At 48.3% G+C, this 26,647-nt stretch overlaps 1 protein-coding gene across 2 annotated transcripts in view; it reads left to right on the top strand.

Moving 5' to 3' along the window:
- The window catches only part of LOC146858379 (uncharacterized), a 316,534-nt gene that overhangs the window by 172,920 nt on the left and 116,967 nt on the right, over positions 1-26,647 (top strand). The window lies entirely within an intron of this gene.

The following is a 26,647-nucleotide window of genomic DNA, read 5'->3' as shown; positions in this document are numbered from 1 at the left end:
TGTGGGAGCAAAGCTCCTGGACTTTAGCTCAGGGCAAATGAGGAAACAAAGTAGCATCAAAGGTGCACCCACAGCGGCATTGAGGCGGCAGGGTGCAGGGTGCTGTTTCGACGTCGGGCGCCCTGTGGTTTTCAATGAGGAGCCTCCGGTTTGCAAAGGAACTGCAGGCTTGGGGACGAAGGTCTTCTGGGTGCGACCACCACTTTGAGAGGTAAGTTGGGAAGTTAGAGGTTGGCTAGGCACCGTCGGTTTGGGCACAAGAGGCCGTGGGCCGTCGGGTTCAGGGGTGCTTTTGGGGTCAGATCTTCTTACTAGCTCCTGGTTGCGTTTGGGGGGACCTACCGGATTTAGGCTGAAAGGGGTCGGCTGGAGGCTTGAGGCAGGTCAGTGGTCACTGGATCTTGGGTCAGGATTGCCGGGGTGACCTCCTCTTGGTGTTTGCCCACTCGATCTTGGGCCGTGGACGGTGGGTGCAGAGTGTAGCGGATTTGCGGTGTCCAGCCGGAGCAAGAGGTTGCAGATGAACAAATCCGGTGTTCACAGGAGGCACAGTCTATGGGGTTGAAGGCAGTCAGGTCCTCCGGGGTTTCGAGGTTGCTGGCTGCAGGATACACCGGGATTTTGCAAGAGCAGGTTTGAGGTGGAGACAGGCCGGTAGGGCTGGGCCAAGTCAGTGGGCGTCTTCCTCTTGTTAGCTGCTGCACGGCTGTTCGGTCCTTCTTCTTCTTCTCCTTGTAGTTTCTTCATGTCTGAGGAAGCAAGGTTCAGGGGATCCCCTAAATACTAGATTCAGGGGTGTTACAGGTAGGTAAAAGGCAGAGACCAATAGGTCCCTTCCCTGGGGTATGTACACCCCCTATTGTGCCACCCTCCATGAGCCTGACCCTGGTTGGCTGAGTCCCCCCATCTGCAAGATGGCGGGACTGAGAGTTGTGTTTCACCTCGCCTCCCCCACCTGAGGGGTGGGAGCTGGCAGAGGTGGGTACACCTGTCTTCCTCACTTGTTTTTCCCTCCGGTTCTCCTGCCCAAAGTGGGGGTCAGGAGCAGTGGGGACCAGTTGCTGAAGCAGCAAGTGGCCTGGGGAAGCTCACAAAGGTGGCAAGCCTTTGAAGCTTCCCTTTCGTGAACCCTGCCCATCCTGGGGGAGGAAGCTTCACACCTCGTCCCAGGATGTGCATTGTTTCTGGCCCCAGAGAGCAGCAGGCTCTTGACCCAGGGGCCCAAAAACATGTCTGGTGGTGGCAGCTGAAAGCAGCCACTCAGCTTGGACATTAATGGTAGGTTAGGTTTCAAAGGGGCATCTCTAAGATGCCCTCTGTGTGCACTTTTCATTAAATTCAACACTGGCATCATTGTGGGTTTAATGTGCTGAGGAGTTTGATACCAAACTTCTCAGTTTTCAGTGTAGTCATTATGGTGCTGTGGAGTTCGTAATGACAAACTCTCACTGCACTTACAATGTCTAAGAATGGCCTTAGACACTGTAGGGATACAGGGCTCATGCACCTGTACCCTCACCACTGGTATATTGCACCCAGATAGAGAGGTGACTGATCTATGCCAGGTCAGTGGGTTGTAGGCTTGGCACACAGACATGTGGGCCATGTCGACTCTTCACTTTGTTCTGCACCAAGACACGCAGCCGGAAAAGGCAGTGTGTGAGTGTAAGGGTACAGGACCTCTAAGGGTGGCACAATAAGTGCTGCAGCCCTTAGAGGCCTTCTCTGATCATAATGCCCTGGGTACCTGTGGTACCATTTACCAGTGGCTGACCTGTGGCCAGATATGCCAATTGGGTTTAGGCTTCAATGCAGTTTTAGGGAAAGATCATAGGCCCTGAGTACCTGATTAGCAGGAGCCCAGGGCACACTCAGTCAAAGCACATCAGCAATTCGGCAAAAAGTGGGGGCAACCATGCAGAAAGAGGGCACTTTCTCACAAACTTCCATTGGTCTTTCTGGCTGCGACTACCGGCGCTAGCCACTGTGTACCTTCCACTTCTTAATTATACCATCACTCTCAAATGTTTCCAGTTCTAACCTATTTTCTTCTCGTACAGCTACCAGAACATTTTGAGCCCTCACACACACCAGCTTTGCTCCATTCAACAATCATATATGTTGTATGTAGAAGACAACCAAGCTTTCCTTGGAACACCTGGGGAAAGCTTGCTTTCAAATCATGTACAAATGTATCAACAGACATCCCATGCATATCCACCTCACTTACACTAAAATCCTCTTTTATTTTTATGGACGGACAGCTCTTGGGATCAAGTATCACACCTAAATCCCTATGATGGAACCAGCTTAATATGCCGTCCCCCCTCTGTGACACATACATTTTCACATTTGCGTACCTTCGCTTGTATTCGATCAAACCTTAAAAATATCCATAAACTTAAATGGGTTCTTCTCCATAGGCACATAGCCTGACGTCTGGCCTTAACAATTTAATTTTTAGACAAAATTCCTTAGATACAGTTGTGATCTTGGCTTATGAATCGAAGAGAACCTTCATTCCTTCACTTTCCACAATTACCTCATCCATAGGACTGATACTCACATTATCACTCATCGGTAAGACAATTTGCCCACACTCAAAATCTGTATCACTTTCATGATTAGATTCCTCCTTAACCTCAAATACCTTTCCTTTGAAACTTTTCAATCTGCATTCAGTAGCGAAATGCCTTTCTTCTTGCAGCAGCTGTACATTTCTTTAATTGCAGGGCACCCCTTATCATTGGCCATATGACCAGGTTTCCCACACCCAAAATATTTTTCATGGAACATATTTTTCTTTTCCACCTTCACATTACTTTCTTTCCCCTTTTCTTGCTTCTTCGAGTTACTCTTAACTACATGAACAGTGTCTCCTTGCCCTCTTCCTTCTTAATAACCTCCACGCATTTTTAGCAATCATTAGAACCTCATCTAAAGATGGCTCATCCTTCTGCCATGGCTGCTCCCTCACTTTTTAGATGATGCTGCCTAACATGAATTGGTCCCTTATCCTTTCCTCGAGTAAAGGACCACATTTTCAGGACGTGCCCAGTTTCCTCAAAACAGGGGTGTAATTCTCTACTGTTTCCCAATCCTTCTGAGTCCTCCTCCCAAAATGATATAGTTCTAGAATGGTGCTGAGTTTTGGTAGATGCCTATCTAATTTCCCTCTACAGGATTTATATTCATTCAGCTCTTCAACCATGACATCTGGCGGGTGATCGAAAATTCCTTGCCCTTCAGGGCCCAAACAATGCACAAGCAAAGCAGTCTTGCTCTTAGAGTTTAATGACTCTCCACAAACCTTGGCCTACCTCTCCAATACCTTTAGCTATTTTTGCCTTTTTATCGGCAGATCTCCTGGTGTTGCCAACAAAATGCCGTTACATTTTGCATAGTACACTAATATAAGGAAACACACATTAACAACCACCCTCACAAAAGCGATTATACATTTACCCAAAGGAACAAAGAGCAATTCTAAAAGCTACAATAGAGAGTAAGCAAATATACCAAACTTTAATAAAAGCTCCGGCACCCGATCAATGTGCCTGAGAAACCTGACAATGAAATAGATCAAAGGTGAAGAGAAGGCTCCAAACAAATACGTTAAAAACACAACAGTACTGTGTTTGTGATTCCCTTCCTTCCTTGACAGTCCAACCAATGTCTCCACGGTGAAATGATTATGATAAAATTCCTTATTGCTCTGATGGAGCTCCAAGTGTAAGACGCACTCTGATCCTCAATCGCAGCATACCCGGCACCTACGTTGAAACACTAGAGTGGCGAGAGTCGCAGGAAAATGCTGGGTCACTTAGTTCTCACTCGCTCCATGCAAGATGCTGTCTCTGTCAAGAAACAAGAGCTCACATGATCAATTCCCACCACACCGCTACCTTCCAGCGATGAAACCCATTGGCCGCGCGTCACAATGGCGAAGGGGCTCGAGCATCATTTGATGATGAAATAGACAAGTGTCCCCAGAGACTCGAGCGTTGGCTGATGGGAGGACTCACACGTCCTCAAAGACTTGAGCACTAGCTGTCAGTCTCAAAGACTCGAGTGCTGGCCTCTCACTGCAGGCAGCTCCTTCGGCTCAGGCCCAATGGTATAGGAGGATTTCAAAAGTGGCAGTTCTTACAACTCCGGAGCGAAAGTAAACACAGTAAATAAAACTTACAGTCCACCACTCTTGCCACCCTTGCCTCTGCACTTTCTCTGTAGCGCTGAAGCGGTATAGGCTCAGTATGTGCACCAGACTGACAAAAATATAGCATATAGAGGTCCTCACAGGCTTGCAGGCTTCACAGTGAACTTTAAAAATTCCCTTCTTATGAACTCTTAACTCTTTCAAGCTGAGTGCCACAACTTGCAGTACTTGTAGACTTCTCCAAATGATAGAAGCACTCACAAAGCAGATTGGCACAACGGAGAACTCCTGGACATGACCAGTGTTGAAACCTTCTGAGTATGTCCAACTTAACAGTAGCCAACTTAAAAAATGGAGACACTGGAGGTTGAAGTACGTGTAGGTTTATTCTTCAAAGAAGGTCCCATCCAACCTCATCAACCGCTGCCCAGTCTCTCACTGCAAACCTTTTCTTCCACATTCCATATGACCTAGTAACATTCCACTCCACTGAGCCTACACCCACATAACAGAACTATCCTTACACAGGTTAAACATCGATATTACAGTGGCCTTCCCCCACATTATTTGCCTGCTTACCCCCTCTTTTTGCTGATTCTTTTTGTTGGCCTTAGGACTCTGACTATTTTGCCGCTGCTGACCAGTGCTAAAGTGCATGTGCTTCTCCCCTAAACATGGGTACGTTTGATATATCCGCAACTGGTATATTTAATGTATCTGTAAGTCCCTAATAGAGTGCACTACCTGTGCCCTGGGCCTGTAAATTAAAAGCTACTAATGGGTCTGTAGCACTGATTGTGCCACCCACATAGGTAGCGCTTTAAACATAGCCTGTTTGAGGCGTTGTGGGGAGGTGGGCACATTCTTTCATACGGTGTGGGAGTGTGCTAAGATCAGGGACTATTGGGTAAAAGTAATGAGGACCATATCGCAGGCGGTGGAGGTGTCATTGACGCCGGAACCCAGAAGATGCTTGCTAAATGTTTGGGAACCAAACGACCTCACACGCCCATTGCAAGAATGGGCCACGCTGGGGATGCTAGTAGCAAAGCGCAACATCGCACAGAAATGGGGCGCGATAGCGTCGCCAACGCTGGCTACATGGTGTAGAGATCTGGACACTGCTATGATGGCCGAGAGGGCAGTTTTCATCCATCGAGGATGTCCGAAAAAATGGAGCAGAGTGTGGGGGGCGTGGAATAAATTCAGAGGATTTATCTGTGAGCCTCCGGGGATGCGGGCGGAGGAGGACTCTGAAGATGGGAGCGAGGGAGAGGCTGAAGTTTGAGGGAGGGGACGTTGTTCACAATTGGGATGCCTGTAAAATCCCCGTGCAGTTGCCTGGGAAAACAAAGATGTCTGGATATATTGTCATTCTGTACTGTTTTTTAAGCTTGTGCCAAACTTCATATACAATAAAAAGTTTATCAAAAAAAAAAAAAAAAAAAAAACATAGCCTGTGTGTGCAATTTGACTACCACATTGACTTGGCATTTAAAGCCCTTTGCCAAGCCTTATGCTCCCCTTTTATTACACATAAGTCACCCCTAAGGTAAGCCTGGGGTAGCCCATAGGGCAGGGTGTTGTGTACTTAAAAGGTAGAACATGTACTTTTAAGTTTTGCATATTTCGGTAGTGAAAAACACTTAAATTCATGTTTTACTAATTTGAGGTCCACTCCTCTCATAGGTTAACATTGGTAATTCCTTATTACATTTTTAAGCTGTATTTCCTGGTTGGAAAGTAGTAACTATAAAACAGTTTATATCTTTGGAATGGTAATGATAGACACTCTTTACTGTTAAAGTTGTATTTAATATTACTATTTTAGAAATACCACTTTTAGAAAGTGGACATTTCTCTGCTCTTAAAGCTCTTTGTGCCTACAGCATGTCTCCAATATAGGTCTGGGGTGGGTTACAGCTTGACTTTGTGCTTTCCCTCTAGACAGCCACATACAACGAAAGGCTAGGTGTGTCTGAGTGCCCATCTGCATCCTGATGGATCATGCTGGGCAGGATGGGAAGGAGGAGCTGAACCTACACATGAATAGGCAGTGTCTGCACCCCACACAAAGGGTTGATTACTCCCCTGTACTGAGTCTGAAGCCAGGGTTGGAAAGAAAGGACCACTGTGCACCTCAAAGACCCTTCTTTGAAGTCTCCCCCACTTCAAATGCACAACTGGATGATAAGTACTGGGTATCTGACCCCACCAAATCAGACACTACTGGACCTATAAAGAACCTTTGTCAGAAGAACTGCTGTGCTGCTACAAGAACTGTCACTTTGCTGGACTGCTGCTCTGGAAGAGCTGCTTTTCTACTGTGCTGCCCTGCCTTCTGCTCAGGGCCGGACTGGGAACCACAACCGGCCCTGGCAAAGTGCTCAGCCGCCCCTCCCCACCCCCCCCAAGGAGGGGGGAGTGTTACCGCCGAGATCTTTGCCAGGGCCGGTTTTCGGACGATTTTGTTACAGGGCATATTTTGCAACAATGCTGCAAAAACGGCCCTGTAACCAAAACGGCCCCCAGGGGCCCAAAACCGGCCCCCACCCGTGCGGCGCACCGGGCGATTGCCCGGTGCCCGCTACGGCCAGTTCAGCCCTGCTTCTGCTGCTTTCTGACCCTGCTGAGGGAGAGCTAGACTCTGCCTTGAACCCAGAGTGATATCCAAGAGCTTGTTGGATTGCCTCCTGTTTCCTGAGACTCAGGGATATCAAAGTCTCACAACTTGCTCCTGAGCCTGGTCCATTGGAAGTGGACCCAGGTGCTTACTCTAGTAAAATCTACACATCTCCAGTCTGCATGCAGCAGAACCAGTGCATTGACCCTGTTGCGGGACCAGAAACCGGTGCTCCACACTTGGAACTAGAACTTCTCCTTAAGAACCAGCACATCAGAACCACCACATCACTGCTGCTGAAGTGTGGGAAGATCAAGGCAACCTTTCTACTGCGTGGAGAAACCCCGCTCATCCTCTACGGAACCAACCCCTCTCAGCTCGGCGCATCGTCTTCCGAACCGGTGCAATGCCACCACAGCGTGTAAGGAAAATCAACACATCATCTCTACTATGGGATCGACACTGCCGCATCACTCGGCTGCACCCCACATCTCGCTGTGGCGACCAGGATCAAAGTACTTTGTTCAGCAGGTCTTGTGTGGCTCTTTTCTCCAGCCCGTGCTCCATCGTGGTCAGCCTGAACTCTTGACTTTGCCCTGGTCCAGCGCGACCAGATAAACCCCATTGCGGCTTATTGCTTCTAAGCGCTATTTTTACATTTAATCTTTAAAAATTAATATTGCGACTTCTACTTATTGGACATTTGTCGTTTTGGTCTTGTTTTATTTATAAAAACATAATCTGTTGTCCTAAACTGGTGTGGAGTATTTTTGTGGTGTTTTCTTTGTGTTACTGTGTGTTGTGTGGCACAAATACTTTACACATTGCCTCTTAAGTTAAGCCCGCTGCTATGTGCCAAGCTACCAGAGGGTGAGCACAGGCTAATTTAAGTGTGTATCTGACTTACACTGACTAAGATTGTGGTTCTTGCTTGGACAGGGTGCATCCCTCTGCCAACCAGAAACTCAGTTTCTAAGAAGGCAGCTTACAATTTGAAAGACCATATTTATTACCTTATTGACACATTTGCTCTATGTGTTCTAATTTATGCTTTATGAGCTAATGTATAAAAATAGATTAATGTTATTGACCAGGTATCATCTTAAGACTTTGCATCATAATCCTGTAATGAAAAGTCTGCTTCTCTACAGACCTCACCCACTGCTGTCATTGCCCACTGAGCTAGAGGGATGGCGACTCTGAGGGAACACCCGCAGCTGTCAAAACCATATATCATACAAGTCATCCCTGGAGGAGAGGCATGGAACACACCACACTGACTTGACCTTCTGTTTGTTTATCTGTATGCACATAGGCCACCAGCCCACGTGATACGTGCTGAGTCATGACTTTTGGACACAGAAGCCATTGTAGGAGTAGGGAATCCACAGTGTGTCATACCATATTGTACTGCCTGGCTGCTGCTCGCACACAGGCATGGCAGGCTATTGCTGTTTTTTAGGCAGTGAGCAGCACTCTTATACTCCTTGAGACTAGTAGTCAGACACTATCAGAAGCAAAATGAATCAAAAGTTGGTCGCACTCTGCTCGTCACACCAGCAAGTTGCCCCAAGGAACTGTGGTCAATGTAGTGGCGACGGCGAGTACGCCTATGCCACGGTGTATGTAGAAAAGTATGTGTCGCATTAGCCATCCCTGGACACGTGTTTCGAGGTAGTTGCCTCTCGTCAGCAGGGAGCAGGTCAGTGTAAAGGGGTGCCGCGTGGACTGCCAAAATGTAATTAAAACAGGTAGAGTACCTCTCATGGCGCGCAGGTGCAGGTCCAAGGCTCGTCAGCCCGTTGGCTCAAGGGAGCCGTAATAAATGAATCAAAAGTTGGTCGCACTCTGCTCGTCACACCAGCAAGTTGCCCCAAGGAACTGTGGTCAATGTAGTGGCGACGGCGAGTACGCCTATGCCACGGTGTATGTAGAAAAGTATGTGTCGCATTAGCCATCCCTGGACACGTGTTTCGAGGTAGTTGCCTCTCGTCAGCAGGGAGCAGGTCAGTGTAAAGGGGTGCCGCGTGGACTGCCAAAATGTAATTAAAACAGGTAGAGTACCTCTCATGGCGCGCAGGTGCAGGTCCAAGGCTCGTCAGCCCGTTGGCTCAAGGGAGCCGTAATAAATGAATCAAAAGTTGGTCGCACTCTCAAATCGCTCGTGGAGAGACAGTAACACACTAAGGGGTGCATTCTTACAATCGCACATACTAGCAGTTTTGCTCTACTTACAAACCTTCCACTAGCGATGCCAGTGCAGGTAAGAGCGGAGGGGAAGCGACAGACGATGACAAGGGAAAATAACATTTAAAAAAAGAAAAACACTTTGCGCTTGCCGTATCGCTGAATCGACGATGCGGCAAAGTCAAGGTAAGTGTTTTTTACATTTTTTTAAATTTTATTTTCTGTCCCCATCCCACCGCTCTTACCTGCACCGGCCTTCACTGCCTCCCACACCGATGGGAGGAGAAGTCTCACTCTACTAAAAGCACTCTCACGCCATTCACATACTAATTACCTAGCATGACCTAAAACACTTGATGTAATTACTAAAAGCCAACCTGGCCAGTCTCCCTACCTTCAGCAGTAGCCAGAGCCCACAACAGTTATGCTTTGGAAAAGCTAGTAAGTACTTTTTGCATCTCCAGTCATAAGCCAGCCCTATTGCCCATGCCAAGGCTTGTTTGGCAAATGTGCTTAGTAGTTTGAAGGTTTTCTTTTTTCTAGAGGGCAAGTGATCAGAGAAGCAGTCCCAGTGGAAATTAGATAAAAACTGGTCAAGTGGAATTTCAACCCTAGACCATCTGGTAGAGACTTATGTTAATTAAAAACACATCTCTGGCTGGAGGTCTACACAATGTCAGCGAGAAGACAGCACAGACACTGCTTGGGAAGGCAGCAGCTGCATGCGAGTGCGCAGCCTCGGATTCTCACACACAATAACAATGAAACGCAGACATTGCCTGAGAATTAATCCACAGCGATTTTCACAATCTGAAAGCAGAACTAAATGTAGGAAGGGATCAAAAATACGTTGTGATTTAAAGGAAACATTCGTCAAGAACAGTTCCTTCTTCTGAAATAGCTGCTTTGAAGACACAATATCCATAGAGTGCACAGTGCTTTCCGTGACTCTTCATTAGGCCTCCGGGTTCAACAGAACAACTTGCACGCAAGCCGGGCTGAATCTCAATGATGGGAAGCGACCATGGAACAGATTCTCTGCCCTTCTTCAGGACCAGCTCCTCAGAAGTCGCATATAGGAGACTTCACTGTCTGGACGTCCACGTGATCAACCAGCAAAGGCATAACATTTGATAACATGCTGTGTATGAAAACTGGCCAATGACTAAAATGGATGACAATTCACAACTTAATGCTAATGTCTTCCCAAGTCCCCCTACAGGCGTTTCTATGTTAGTTCACACATTCAAACACAAGGGCAATAAATACCGTTTCCATACAGTGAATGATGAGTATAAGTAGCATAGCTGGTTGGAATGAGAGATCAGCTAATAGAGTGTCAACTAATGACAAACAAACAGAAGGAGAACTTTGGCACTAACAGAAGACAAGAGACTATTAGCCTACCCCCATCAACCCCCTGCATGGGGGCTTTAGTGAACCCCTGGATGCGCAAGGTCTCTAGACACACTTGACGTTACACCGTGGGCACCTTAGATATGATGAGGGCAATCACCATAACAAGTCTGCTCCAAGGTGAAAGATGGCTATTGTGAAAGCGCAGAAGCAGCTGCAAGGAATCAAAAGCTTTAAATAAATAAACAAAGTTTCATTTACTTTCTGTATTTCCCTTGTACAGAAGGCGCATGGGAGATGTTCATACGCCCAAACCATCCCAGGGTGTCCCTCCAGAATTTAGTTAATAAAATAAATGAATAAATAAAATGAGCGCAGAGGCCCGACATTTTGTATAGGAGCCCATCACCCGTGCTACCAAATGCCAGGGTTGCTAAATAATAAGTCTTCCCAGTCTTGATTCCACCTTCCTTCCACCACCCTACTCTTCCTGTCTCTTTATCTCACTCTTCCAAGTTGCATACCTCTACATTTCTTTTGTCACAGTTTCTCTGTTTTTCTTCCTGTTCTTTATCCCTTCTATGTCTTTCTCTCTCTTCTGCTCTGGTTCATAGCCTGGGTCAGAGTCTGATGATGAGAAATAAGTTCCAGTCCTCATAAATCAGTCCCTTTGCTCATCAGCTCTATTCACTGACATAAATTAAGCAGCGTCTCTTGTGCAGATCAAAACACCATTACAGGGAGGCTCGTTTCCTGCCTCTGGTTATACTCCTTGTTACTCCAAACTCCTCTCCGCCTACTGGATAAGTGATGCAAATCTTACTGGAGCGCAAAGGAGAGGGCGAGAACTCAAACTATCTATATGTTTTTGGAATTCCTATTGTAGAGTGATCCTTGTACTGAGCTAAGGCTATCTATGTCTTCAATACATGGCAATTTCTGGGGGTTAAGTGAAAACCCAAAAATGCAGCCGGAAAATAATTTAAAAAGGTCAGATCGTGTTTACCAGGAAATAGAAAAGCACAGGAAATATAATGTCAACCTCTAATCACGGCAGTCAATGTAGTATTCTAGGTAGGTTTATCCTGGAATTGGGCTATTTTAATCCTTATAATCTTGAGATAGAAATGAGTTGATTCAGGTGTAATGCTTATCTACATTCTGAATCCCTTAAAGAATGAAAGTGATTGTATCTAAAGCTAATTTTATTAATGACTCTTTTTATAACATTTTCCAATTTCAAGGCAGCAGCCGATTTGATTAAATGATTTAAGATCATAAATAAGTTTAGAGAAGGTGAGATGATGATGGAATTTATTGCCCGTGTATTTAAACGAGTGATTTGGAGGTGATAGGGGATATTCAAAGCTTGAGGTAACTGTGGTAATTTGAAATGAAGGTGCTAAGGTAAAAAGGCAGTATTTTAGATTACATTATTTTCCGTTTAAATGCCTTCTGGATCCGTATTTGTTTTGAAATGCAAACTACAGAAAATTATGGAATTTTTTCGATGCTGGCGAGGAGGGTATTTCATCTCGTTTTGTATTTTTTTATTGGGGTTTAAATCCAACTCGGTTATCCTCTTTACCTTTCCACTAGAGTTTTCTGGTTAGTGTTTAATGCATGAAATGTGGAACTGTAGATTGCTGGGGGTGTTGGTGAAATCGTTGGACAGCTTTGTAATAGGACTAGGTGTTGAAAGGATGTCTTGACCTCTTTACACTCCCTTCCCCATGCTCCTTTTTTTACTCACAAGTTAATGCACCAAACCTACGTTGAAAGCCTCTGCAGTGGCTTTTATTCACTTTGAAACATCCTGCTACTGTCAAGTGGTGTAGTATTGGGCCAATGTATTTATTATTTCTTATATGACTTTCTAGAGCTAATGACCTTCCCCACTAAGAAAGGTTTGCATGTTAAGCACTTTTTCTGGTGTTTCCCAATCCTATATAACATAGAGTATCAAAATCAGTTTTTTTTCAAATGATTTATTGTTTATTATTGATCAAAATAGTATCTATAAAACAGCTAATTGAAACTCGACTACATCAAACAATGCAGATATAATACAAACATATAAATGTCTAATATAAATATATAAATATATACAACATCCCACTAAAATGCTGTTGATTTTTCAAAACCCATTTTATTAGTATGATCACTCATATGACACAGTCCAGTAACACACGGGCACATGCTGCTCATGTATGGCATCGGAACAGAAGAGAAAGGACAAAGGGGTGTCCAGTAGAGGTCCAGATCCATGCCAGGTTTCCAGGATAACCACTGACTATGTAAATTAATGTCACTTAAATGTATTGTATGCAGATATATTTTATGTAGAAATCTGTCATGGATCCAGACTCCTTGGACCCTCATTGGACAGAACAAAAAGATTGTTAGTGACAAAGCATTGGATTAACAGACGATATTTAGTTTGATAATGGTTCAATAAAATACACACAACACGAAGAGTGGTCAGTCATGTGTTGTAATCACCTTGTAAGGTTGCTTCCCAGTGTCAAGTGGGAAGAAGGTCAAACTTACCCAACCCTTCATTCTACATTGAAATCAATTATCAGCATTTCCCAATCTTCCAAAAACTGCCTTCTCCTTGCACACAGAAAAAAATACGATCAGTGACATATTCCATTTGTCGTCACCAATCTAGTGTTTCTCGCTAAAAGGTACCCCAAGGTATCCAACCTGTCCTGGGGTCGTGATAATTATGCTAGACATATGTACAAAAAAACAGTGTAGGACTCAAGGGCATGTACAGCTATGTACCCCGTTCCACTAACAAAATCCAGCCTTGTGGTTTAGATGACTTTAAAATTACAAAAGATGTTGTAGATTTCATTGAAACTAAAAACTAGATGCTTTAGCTGTTTAGGCATGATCCAATAGATCAATAAATCCATTCACCCTGTATGAGATTGTATTGTTCACGTATTGTTCACATTTTTGAATACCAGATTCATTAAAAGTTTACACATAAAACCCTTGAGTTGGACTAACCATTTTTTTTCCTAGCAGAATTGTGTTTTGTAGAGCTTTGGTCAGTAATGGTCAGTAAGTGAGGAAGAACAAATGGTGATACTTAAATAGGCTTGCTCCAAAATGATGGCAGAAAAAAAAATCAAAGTTAATGAAGTTCTATCCTCCAGCCAATACTGATATGGGTGGCACAGTACAAGACACCAATCAATGGTTTGAAGACAGTGTTGATTGACTGGTTCTACTAAAATCAATCAAGCCCTTTCAAAGTCATCCCACAACCCCCTGCTCAATAAAGACCTCAGAACCCGTAAACTGAAATATAAAGTTGTACAAAGGGAATGGTGTAAGTTCTGTAACCCAATGAATATCTATTATTAAGCTGGGTCTGTGAAAAAATATAAAAAGTTGGTTAGAGAACAAAAGCCGCTTTTTCTGTAATCACTTTATTAGAGCTAGCTAGATTTCTAGAAAAGGCTTTAAGATTGTGCATGAGTTTCCCAGTTCCAATTACTGTTTTATACCTCCGATTCCAAAGTCGGAATTATGTCAATCACTGCCATGCTACTTGTCTTCTCAAATTAAAACAATTTATGATACTTTTCAAAAATGTGAAGATGAGATGTGTTCCACCTGATCTTAAGTTTTATACAAATGCAGAGGACTTTGATATGTGCACTTCACAGTTAGTTTCGGTATGAGAGAGAGAAAATTAAAGTTTGGCCCATCAGTATACTGACCTGGCAAATATTTCATTTAACTATGGATACATTAGCCGCATAATTAACAGAAATAATAAGTAACTCATTCAATACAGCTGTGGTCCCTGATGACTGCAAAAAGGACATCCTTGCTATAGTTTGTCTAAAGTAGCAGCTGAACGGGTCAATAATCAGCCTCAGAGGTTCATTAATAATATTGTTAAACTTGAGGAGGAGCCTAGCGCGCATCCAAGATGGTCGCGTGAGCACAGGGCTCCCCGGACCCTTTCTGCTCCTCGGAATTTATCCTGAGAATATCCTGACGTGGCTTATGGAATCTGGGAGATAAAGACCAGCTGAGCATATATCTCTTTTCAACAATCAAATCGGACCTGGGAATCCTGAGTTGTCGTCGTCGGAACTTTTGGGACCCACCCGACGGAGGTGACCGGGGTGAAGGTGACCCGAGGGGCCGGGCTGCAATTGAACAACAGCGGCTTCAGCGCGGTGCCAGCTGCCGATCCACCACTTTCGGTTTTGGTTTTGCACTTCAGGAGACCGGCAGGGGGGTGCGCTCGGGGTGGCGAGGTGCTTCCTGGGCCTCTGCATGAGGTTTTCTTTCACCTGCCACTAGAGTGCCTATCGCCTCGGACCCCCTATACCGACATTTTGTGGTCTTCTTGCTGGTGCCCTTACACCTCTTGATTGGAGGTCCCCTTGAGTGACCGTGTTCACATGGGGGGCAAAGGGGGTCCCGAGGGGCGCAAGACCAAGGCTTCCCTCCGCGGGGGAGCAGTCCAGAGCAATAACATGGACCGCTACACCCAGGGCAGGGGGCCCTCTGGCGCTGCTGGCCTCCCCTCGGATACTGCGGAGGGAGGCACGACCGTCTCTACGGAACTATTCCTGCAGGACATTATGGGCGCCATTGATGGCATTAGGGAAACCATCGCGACGCAATATGAGGCCCTGGCCCGTAAGATTGACACTGTCGCGATTGATGTCACCTTGATCCGGGCCGACCTCTCCAAAACTAACGAGAGGGTCCAGGCTCTCGACACACGGACCTCCACCCTCGGTGCGGAGGTGTCGGATCTGCGGGCCGCGCTTGGAGACATCAGGGTGGTCAACGATCATATGGCCCGGCGGCTTGAGGACTTCGAGGGACGGGCCCGACGCAACAACATCCGCGTCATAGGTGTACCGGAGTCCTCCGACGGCCGCCCGGTTGACCTCGTGGTCGAGGAACTTATCCTGAAACAGTTGTCCCCGGCTGGCCTAAGTAAGTTCTTTGCCGTGGAGCGGGCCCATCGAGTTCCGGGCGGTCGGCCACGGCCGGGGGCCCCCCCGAGGCCTATCGTGGCCAAACTGTTCCACTACAGGGACCGCGACGCTATTCTGCAGGCCTCACGGACCCACGGCCCGGTTCGTCATGAGAACTCGACCATCAATTTTTATCCGGACTTCACGCAACTGGTCCAGAAACAACGGATGGGATTCCAAGGGGTGAAGCGTCGTCTCCGCGAGCTGGGCCTAAAGTATTCGATGCTCTACCCTGCAAAACTCCGAGTGGAACATGGGGATCGGACAGCCTTTTTTGACTCTCCTGTGGCCGCAAGTGACTGGCTGGACTCTCTGCCGGACGGAGGTGGCCGTCCCGGACCCTCTGCGGGCACCGCGGGTGACGGGTCCCCTTTAGAATGACTTTTGGTCCTTGATTTTGCCGTTTTGCACTGTACAGTTGGGTCTTATTTCATTTGTATATTGTGTTTTACCAGGACCAGTGAGGGGGGCGGGCGGGGACGGGTCCCTTACCTCCTCTGGGGTCTTTTCGTAGAATGGGGTTAGAGGGGCGACAGGCACACTGCAAGTTGGGGGGGTTTTTTGGCCCGCAGGGGTGCAGGGTGGGGGGAGTTGGTCTTGGGGTGGGGTTGGGGGGGAGGAGGGGTTGTTTTGCTGTGTGTTTTTTGTTTACAGGGCGAGGTACTGATTTTTGTCCACATTTGGGAACTGTGCTGCAGGCTGGGGGACCCTTGATCTATTGGGGGGGATGGGGGGGGACGGGTTGAGGCTTATGTCATGGAACGTCAATGGGTTGGGGGACCGTATCAAGCGGGGTGTAGTACTGCAATATTTGCGTCGTTTGACTCCTGATGTGGTGTTTCTCCAGGAGACGCATCTGGTTGGCAATGTTTGTCATGCAATGAACAGGGGGGGATACCGCCTCGTGGCCCATTCTGGTTTCACAACTGGTTCCAGGGGGGTGGGCATTCTCCTGCGAACCTCACTTCCGGTGGAAATCACTAAGATAGTCTCGGATGACAGAGGGCGCTATGTGTGCTTGATTGGGAGGTGGGAGGGGCAGCCCCTTGCCCTGGTTTCAGTTTACGTCCCCCCGGGCCTCCAGAACTCCACCTTCACTGACTTGGGTCGAATGCTGCTTGACCTTCCGGACAGCCTCCTGCTCATGGGCGGGGACTTTAATTCTGTGGTTTCGGGTGAACTGGATCGTCACCCACCAAGGACCCTCCCCGCTGCCCAGGCATGGCTGGGTGGGATGCTGGAGACCTTCGGCCTGGTGGATAGTTGGAGATTAATGCATCCGACCCAATGTCAATTCACCTTTCACTCGGGGGCGCATGGGAGTCTCTCTAGGTTAGACTACTTCCTTATGCCCGCGGCGCAGACTGGTCGGATTCGAGAGGTCAAGCACCTGGCGCGGGGTATTTCCGACCATTCTCCGCTGTGGCTTCTTTTTGACACCGAGCCGCGGTCTGCAGGGCGGATCGCTCCCATTAACCCATGGTACCTGCGAGACCCTACGACTCGTGACAGCCTGGTTAAGGCTATGGACCAATACTTCCTTGATAACGAGGGGTCGGTGTCGTCTGCAATGTCCCTGTGGGAAGCCTTTAAAACCGTGATCCGCGGACACGCCCTTTCCCAGATAGTGGTGGCTAAGAGGGTCAAGAGTGAGGCAGTGGTGAGGCTGGAGACTGACATCTTGGGGCTGGAGTCGGCCTTGGAGGCGAATGTCACTCCGGACGGGCTCCATGCCCTCAGCCTGAAACAGTTTGAATATAGGTCCCTGGTCACTGACGCGGCCAAAACTATGTATAGGGAGCAGCAGGGTCGACTGTACGATGCCGGGGACAAGGCGGGAAAGTTGATCGCATGGCTGGACAGGAAGGAGAGAGTGAATCGTGTGGTCCCGGAGTTGCGTGCTGCGGATGGTGTGTGTGTGACGGAGCCTGACGAGATTGTGGAATGTTTTGCCGACCACCTCCGGGCTGTGTACTCCCCAGTGACTGACAGGGATGAGGACGACTCTCGCCTTCTACTGAGGGATATCGCCTTGCCCGGCCTGTCCGTTGAGGACCGTGAGCGGCTGGACGCCCCCTTGTCGGCGGATGAAATAGCGACCGCGATCCGCTCCCTTCGCTCGGGCAAGGCTATGGGTCCCAACGGTCTGCCCATTGAGCTATATAAATTGCGCCCTGACAAGCTTGCGCCCTTCCTCAGTCGCATGTTCCGTGAGTCTCTGGCGGCGGGTTCCCTCCCGGCCGACCAGCGTTTGGCCACGATAGTCGTTATCCCCAAGGAGGACAAGCCGCGAGACCGCTGTACTTCTTACCGGCCTATTTCACTGCTAAATGCAGAGCCTAAGATCCTGGCGAAAGTCCTTGCAAATCGTCTGTTGAGCGTCGTGTGCGATCTTATTCATCCGGACCAATGCGGCTTCATCCCGCATCGGAACACCGCTCTTAACTTGCGGCGTCTTCACGGCGCCCTTGCCAGGGCGGAGCTCCTCTCCGAACCGGCCGTGCTGGTTTCTTTGGATGCCACGATGGCTTTTGACACCATCGAGTGGCCATTCCTCTGGGCTGTCTTGGCTAAATTTGGCTTTGGGGAAGGATTTATTGGCTGGGTGAAGCTTCTTTACACGGGACCCATGGCTCAGGTGGTGGTGAATGGGCGGGTCTCTCGGCCCTTTGCCCTCGGCAGGGGCACGAGGCAGGGATGCCCGTTGTCCCCTTTGCTCTTTGCTCTCGCCCTGGAGCCACTCGCTGCTTGGCTCCGCTGGGAGCCCTCGCTTAGAGGGATCCGGTGGGCCCCGGGCTTTGAAGATCGGGTTTCGCTGAATGCGGACGATATTCTCCTTTATCTCACCTCACCGCGGCAGTCGCTCAACGTCCTCTTTGACGTTCTGACTTCCTTTGGGAATAATTCGGGTCTCACGATCAATTGGTCTAAATCCTGCGTCTATCCGATCTCCGGTGGTCCTCCTCTCCTGCCGCCTCGGCTTCCGATCCAAGTATCTCTGAGCGGCTTTAAGTACCTGGGGATATACGTTTCGCTGGACCCGGTGGCTCGCTATGAGCAGAATCTCCTGCGTCCGCTTCGGCGATTGCGAGAGGACACGGCCCGGTGGTGCAGGCTGCCCCTGTCCCCGCTGGGTCGGGCCGCGCTGTTCAAAATGATGTCCCTTCCCAGGTTCCTCTATGCACTCCAGAATTCCTTCGACGTCATCCCAGTGGCCTACTTTCGGGAGGTGGAGAGCCTGCAGAGGAGACTGGTGTGGGACGGGCGGGCGCGTATTGCTCTTGCTAAGCTTACTCTCCCCTGGTACGACGGGGGCATCGCGCTTCCCGACATTCGCAGGTATTATTGGGCCGCGCAGCTTTCGGCCATTAACCATGCCACGTATGCGCCTGGCCTGAATCCGGCGTATGAGATGGACAAGTTCCTGCTTCCCGGCGGGGACTATAACAGGGCACTTTACTCCCGCTCGGCTGGCCGGACCCTTACGGGTCCTACTAAGATTGCGGTGCGGACCTGGAGGGCTGCCACTGCGGCCACGGGCTGGAGTGAGCGACTGACATGTGCTACTCCTTTGTTTGCCTCCGATCGCCTGGGCAGCCTCTGGACTACGAAGGGGTTTGACCAGTGGGACACGATTGGTATCAGCAAAGTGGGAGACCTGTGGCATAAGGGCGCGGTTAAGACTTTCGCGGCGCTTCAGGCCGAATATGAGCTTACGGACAGGGAGTTCTTCCGCTATGCCCAGGTTCGACACGCCCTGCTCTCGGTCTTTGGAGAGGGGACCAAGATCCCGGTTTCCTCGCCCCTCGAGGACCGCATACTTGACGGACATGTCCCTGACAGTACTATTTCTTTAATTTATAAGAAACTGATTAATCATCGGGCTGACCTCTTGGTGCGCCTTCGGGAGGCTTGGACGGGGGATGGGGTGGAATTGGACGACGAGGACTGGCAGTCTGCACTGTCGTCCCCCAAGGAGGTCGCCATTCCAGCCCGTCTCCGGTTGGTACAGCTTAAGATTCTTCACCGGGTGTATGTGACGGGTCCTCGCTTGGTCTCGATGGGATATTCCGACGATGGGCTCTGTAGGCGGGGTTGTGGGCTCAGCGCCACCTTTCTCCATATCCTGTGGGAGTGCCGCGAGGTGGCGGACTACTGGCGCCGGGTACATACGGTTATGGGACAGGTCACTGGGGTTGTGCTGCTGCCGGAGGTGCGTCGCTGTGTCCTGAATGTGTGGGAGCCCAATGATTATAGCGCGGCTCAGACTCGGTGGGCGGCCCTGGGGAACATGATTGCCAAGAGAGATATAGCGCAGCTTTGGGGTGCCCAGCGGCCGCCCACCGTGTCAGTATGGAAGGAGAATATGGACTGGTGTATGTTCAGGGAGAAGACTGTGTATGTTGCCCGTGGTAAGCCGGGAGCATGGGGCAGAATCTGGGGGCAATGGAATGCATATCGCGGGGGTATCTGTACGCCCCCCCTGGTGGACACCGATATCGCCATGTCCCCCTGACCCTTGACAGTTCCGGGCACCTTTTGGAATGACTACATATGGACGTTCATTTCCCTTGGCCCCCCCCCCCGTCCCCAGCCTCCCGGTACTCCTTCCTTTCGCGTGCTGCTTAATGGTCTGAACTGGAGTTCCCCGGAGGAAGCCTGACCTGCGCTGTTTGTCTTTATGCCTCGCCTTTTGTTTTTCTTTTAGTTTTTTGTGTTTGTTGGACTTAAGTCTCCTGTTCCTTTAGAACTATCCGGAGTCACTACGGGGCCGAGCCCCGGGAACCGACTGCAGCCTTGATAAATGTATATTTCATTCTGTACTTAGCGGCCGGCCCTGGTGGTTGTAGGCCCGTGCTTGTAATCGAATTATTGTTCAATAAAAATTTAAAAAAAAAAAAAAAAAAAAAATATTGTTAAACTTGACCGATGTCAGGCAGGATTTCGTGGCCATCATGGCACAGTAATGGTGCTGTTAGCCGTATAGAAAAAGCTTAGGTTGCTCCAGGCCACGGTTGGAGTGGTAGCACTCATCCGGCTGGACCTATCTGCAGTCTTGGCTCACTGAGACGGGGGTGTAAGACGTGGCCTTGGGCTGGCTTAAATCATTACTTCAGAACCCCAGTCAGGTGGTCTTGTTGTCATCGTGCACTTCCACATGTGGAGTCCTGCAAGGGCCATCTTTAAGTCCAACACTGTTCAATGTTCCTGTAGCCCCTCTCTTCCGGCTCATCGGATTGCACAGTTTGGACCTACGCCTGTGACACGTAAATGATCATAAGATAGAATGGCAGCGCCTCCTGGCAGCCGACCAATGTTCACACTGTATGTCTTTCGAGGCAGCAAGGATGAGAGATAATTGTCTAAAGCTTAACAGAGAGAAAATGGAGGTGTCGATATGGGGAGGTACCCTGCCTTCTGGATATGTGCGTGGTGGCCTTCGCTAGGAGAGGGACACTTTCCAGTAAATTCAGTTTGAAATCTCTGGGTCATTTTCGATGGCAAGTTAGACTGCTCAGTACAGATCGCAAAGCTGTCATCATCCTGCTCTATGTATTTGTGGCTAACAAGAAAGATATTTCCGTTGATAGCACTCTATCAGAATTTTATGGTGACTCAGACAATTATACGCACATCATTTCATTATTGTGTTGTATTAGATCTGGCCCTTTCTAGATGAGTTCTGAAGAAGCTTCCAATTCCTCAAAATGTGGCTGTAAGAGTTATGTTGAGACCTCCAGAGTCTCGGTTTCTCATCATCTCCCATAGTTACACTTGCTGCCAGTTTCTCACCTACATGCCCGTTCCATGACCCGGCACTCGGACTCCTCTTCCCAACCCCACGACATGTGAAGAACATATACGGACGAAGATATTTATGCACCTTGTTAAAATCTGCGATGAAAGGTAGCAGATAAAAGCATTAAGGCAGCAGATGAAAGGTTGAGGGTGGGCTCTGTACACCTTTCTGACAATCACTTCTTCAGTCAAATGGCTAACATTGGCTGAATGATGAATTTCTACTCAGGGCGTGAGATGAATATTGTGGGGCTCTCAGTACTCTATTATTGCGAGCCAGTGTCACACTGTCCTCTTCTTTGTCTCAAGATGCCAAGAAGGGAATGGACCAATAAATGTATTATTAATGTCTGATCTGGGCATGTGCCCCCTCTACACCTCCTTCGGGGAGAAGCCTAATTCATATGCATGCTGCTGGCCGTAAGTCCTTTGGTGACGTCCACTGTGCTGCTGTCCTAAGCCGCAGCTAAGCTAGTGAAAAGAAGCCCATGGCCTGCAGCATGCCTGGGATCATCTGGCTGTGCTGCTCCCACCATAAATGCACTTTATTTTGCATTATTGGCCTGTACATATGCATTTGTGTTTTGTATTTATTTGAAAGTCAGCACAAGGACACAACACACTGATTTTTTCTCAGCATCTTGGCCTTTGTTAATTTGAAATCAGAGTGTGGATTGCACTGCTGCCAGCCTGTGTGAGAGTTGCTCAAGGCCCTTTAACATTGTGCTCGTTGCAGTGTGCACTGTTCTAGTTTGGTTTTGAGGGGCGAAGATCAATCACAGCTCAACGTGATTCCAATAAATGTAGTCACAGCGTTTGTAAGGGTGATGCTGCCCAGTGTCGTGCCTTGTTTCTGCACCTTGTGTTCCAAGCTTCATTTTGATATGGGGCAGTAGGGTTGAATGTTGCACTTACTGATCCTGGGGCTGTTGCCTGAACATATTATCCATATTATCCATCAGTGCGCAGGCTCACAACAGGTCCATGCACACTTTGTTTGAGCTGTATGAATCACTTACAAGGAAACACAGATCAGGGGTTGTGTCTTCATGTTTCTGAGCTGCACTGTGTACAGCTCATACACTTCCTTGCAGTTTCAGCAAAGCCCGTGCATGGACCTCTTATGAGCCCGTGCATGGGCCCCTTATGAGCCCATGCATGGACCCTTTATGAGCCCGTGCATGGACTCCTTATGAGCCCGTGCGTGGACCCCTTATGAGCTCGTGCGTGGACCCCTTATGAGCCCGTGCATGGACCCCTTATGAGCTTGTGCATGGACCCCTTATGAGCCCGTGCATGGACCCCTTATGAGCCCGTGCGTGGACCCTTTATGAGCCCGTGCATGGACCCCTTATGAGCCCGTGCGTGGACCCTTTATGAGCCCGTGCATGGACCCCTTATGAGCTTGTGCATGGGCCCCTTATGAGCCCATGCATGGACCCCTTGTGAGCTTGTGCATGGACCCCTTATGAGCTTGTGCGTGGACCCCTTATGAGCCCGTGCATGGACCCCTTATGAGCTTGTGCGTGGACCCCTTATGAGCCCGTGCATGGACCCCTTATGAGCTCGTGCATGGACCCCTTATGAGCCCGTTCATGGACCCCTTGTGAGCTCGTGCATGGACCCCTTGTGAGCCATGGACCCCTTGTGAGCTCGTGCATGGACCCTTATGAGCTTGTGCATTGACCCCTTATGAGCCCGTGCATGGACCCCTTGTGAGCTTGTGCATGGACCCCTTATGAGCCTGTGGATGGACCCCTTATGAGCTTGTGCATTGACCCCTTATGAGCCCGTGCATGGACCCCTTGTGAGCTCGTGCATGGACCCCTTATGAGCTCGTGCATGGACCCCTTATGAGCTTGTGCGTGGACCCCTTATGAGCTCGTACATGGACCCCTTATGAGCTCGTACATGGACCCCTTGTGAGCTCATGCATGGACCCCTTATGAGCTCGTGCATTGACCCCTTATGAGCCTATGCATGGACCCCTTATGAGCTCGTGCATGGACCCATTATGAGCCCGTGCATGGACCCCTTATGAGCTCGTGCATGGACCCCTTGTGAGCCATGGACCCCTTGTGAGCTCGTGCATGGACCCTTATGAGCTTGTGCATTGACCCCTTATGAGCCCGTGCATGGACCCCTTGTGAGCTTGTGCATGGACCCCTTATGAGCCTGTGGATGGACCCCTTATGAGCTTGTGCATTGACCCCTTATGAGCCCGTGCATGGACCCCTTGTGAGCTCGTGCATGGACCCCTTATGAGCTCGTGCATGGACCCCTTATGAGCTTGTGCGTGGACCCCTTATGAGCTCGTACATGGACCCCTTATGAGCTCGTACATGGACCCCTTGTGAGCTCATGCATGGACCCCTTATGAGCTCGTGCATTGACCCCTTATGAGCCTATGCATGGACCCCTTATGAGCTCGTGCATGGACCCCTTATGAGCCTATGCATGGACCCCTTATGAGCCCGTGCATGGACCCCTTATGAGCTTGTGCAAGGACCCCTTATGAGCTCGTGCATGGACCCCTTATGAGCCCGTGCATGGACCCCTTATGAGCCCGTGCATGGACCCCTTAGGAGCTCGTGCATGGACCCCTTATGGGCCCGTGCATGGACCCCTTAGGAGCTCGTGCATGGGCCCCTTATGAGCTCGTGCATGGACCCCTTATGAGCTCATGCATGGACCCCTTATGAGCTCGTGCATGGACCCCTTATGAGCTCGTGCATGGGCACTGAGTTATGTTCATGATACTGCCCATGATCCTTCTCTCAGAAGAGATATGGCTCCTTTGATCGTATTTTCAGACCATTACAATGTAAAACAAAGACCCTGAATATTTAGTGCTCCCTCTCTGGGAGGACATTGAGCCTAGAGGTGAATGTATGCACAGTGACCCTTGTTTTCACCTGAGCTTTCTGACAGCGAAGCCATGGGTGTCAATTCACCAAAATGCCAGGGGTAGCAGAAGTGACAACACACACCATTATACCTTTACTTTGAGTCACACACACGCTTAAACATACACACACACATGTGCACACTCTCAGATAAACACTCACCTACAAGCATGCATACAACATACACTTAAAAAACGTTGTTTCTTGCCTTAGCTGTCAGATAGGGTATATTTCAGCCAATTATACTCCATCTTTTTATTACACTAATAGTGAATAATATTATTCACTATTTGTGTAATAACAATTTGACAGAAAACCATGAAAATGGAGCTCCAGACGACGCCCACTGGGTTGAGCTGCACTTGTGTTCCAGGCACTGATTTTGCCACCTTTGAGGCAGAGGTCGCGAAGGCGATGCCAGGGGTAGCAAGGGGCAAGCCAGGGGTTGCAGCTGCGACCCCTGGCGACCACTAAATGATGTCCATGAGCGAAGCTCCAGCCTGCGTTTAGTGAAAACAGATGATGTGCCGGTGTTTCCCCCTGGACTAAGTCCGGGCCCAGAGTTAAGCTGCAAACTCCACCGCGAATAAAGAGAAAGACGTTCCCGAAGCGGAAGTGGAAGTGCATCCTGTGGGTTAGTGGTTAGAGCTGCCACCACTTGAACCAGGGGTTCGAAGTTCACGTCCCGGCCTTAGTACATGACTCAACAGCATGTGATTTTGGATATATTACATAATCTCCCTGTGCCGTGAAATGTGTTTGTGTAATACCCGTTTGCTGCACACGATTGTGTCCATCATTTCTCAACCTCCCTATAGTGTACAGCGCTTCGATGCTTCCTAGCTGGGGTAGTGCTATATGTGATAAACATTTGTTTGTAGACACTGAGTTTATTTACCCAAAATTAAAAGCTACTGTTCAGAACGAAAGGAAAAACGTATGTATTTTCACAAAAAGGCAACTTGGAGTTTGATGAATATCGGCATATTAAGCAACAATGATAAGCTAGTCACTGAGTACCACATTTTAGGATATTAAGAGAATATCACGTTGATGATTGGAGGCAAATGGCTGCATTTCCATAGTATACTGAAAGGTAATATTTGATAGTAAGTTGCCGCAGAGTTGGTTAGTTACTGCAACCGCTGTTTGTGTTGTTATTTTTAGACTCACACATGTGTGGTTTATTATCTATTCCTGTATCATCTATCATTTAACATAACATAATATAATATAACATAACATGTGTATTTGCAAATCACACGTTCACCCAGAAGGGTATCTTGGCGCTGAATAACAGATGTTTATCCATACATATAGATTTTTACACTCTCACCAATGCTGCTTTCTGATGGTTAATTTTGTTGTAACTTAAGGGTTGATTTAGATTTCAGAGAACGGTATTTCATCAGTTAGGACAACGGAATAAAATACTCTGTCGACCTGACGAGTAACCGCACTCCGAATTTAGAGATGTCCTCCGCCTCAGTGGACACCTCTGACCACTGGCAGGGATCGCCATCATAGCACATCCTGTTAAAAAAACGGGATTTTCTTTATCAAAATTAAGAACACTAATGACCCCTTCACTTTGGAGGTTTTTTCCCATGGTGCGGGGACATTTAAACATTTTTACTTTTACTAACCAACACGTTCATGATGGTAGTATGTAAAAACTAAAACTGCCCTTTTGACCGCACACCACATTGGGCGGGAACTCAAATGGTCTAACCTCTAACAGCTATTACTCCATCTGGCCTTCAGAGGAGTAAGCCAGTGAGGGCCTCATTTACATATCAGAGTATGCTATTTATTCCGTTAGTGTGACAGAATTAAATATTCTGTAGCCCTCCACAGACAACATTTTACATTGCCAGAAACTGCTGTTACGGTGGTTCCTGTCAATGTATTAAAAGTCTGACATACAGCTCCGTCAACTTGATGGTACCATCCATCAAAATTTGAATGTTTTGTATTTTGAAAAACAAATCCTAAAGTGGTAATTTGGTTTTGAAAATACACTAAACTAATGACCGCTACACCATGAGAGTTGTCTCCCATGGTGTAGGGGTAATTTTGCAGTTGTAACTGCCACTTACTTCCAAGTTTTACCCAGTGGTGGCGGACAGCAAGAACTGGCAATTAGATCAACCACTCTAAAATGGACAGGCGAGTGAATGGCCAAACCTCTGACTGTCCTTACTCTGCCGGACCAACAGAGGAATTTGTCAGCAATGAAGACGGAGTAGTCTTCAGTGCGCCCGTCTGTAGGTCAGGCCGGCAGATCTTCAGTTTGGCAGATAGGGCACTCTGTTGCCTTTGAAGCGGAAAACCCTCTCCACTACACTAGACCCTATGTCAGCAATGGAGACGGAGTAGTCACCGTCACTGACAAACTGAAGGTCCACCTGACTCTATATCAGGCAGACGGACCTCCAATTTAACGGAGAGGGTACGTCATTGTCGTTGTGAAAGTGTACCCTGTCCACCAAACTCTAAATCAGGTTGTATGTTTGTTGTCTGAACGTATGGTATTTCTAATCTGAGCACTAGCTCTAGTGTCTGGCCCAGTGACATTTGTCTAACCTGAGTG

Source organism: Triturus cristatus, chromosome 3_2 (assembly GCF_964204655.1).
Source record: "Triturus cristatus chromosome 3_2, aTriCri1.1, whole genome shotgun sequence".
In the NCBI taxonomy this organism is placed as follows: Eukaryota; Metazoa; Chordata; class Amphibia; order Caudata; family Salamandridae; genus Triturus; species Triturus cristatus.
Note: the sequence above shows the minus strand (reverse complement) of the source record. Positions and strands in the feature narration are given on the sequence as shown.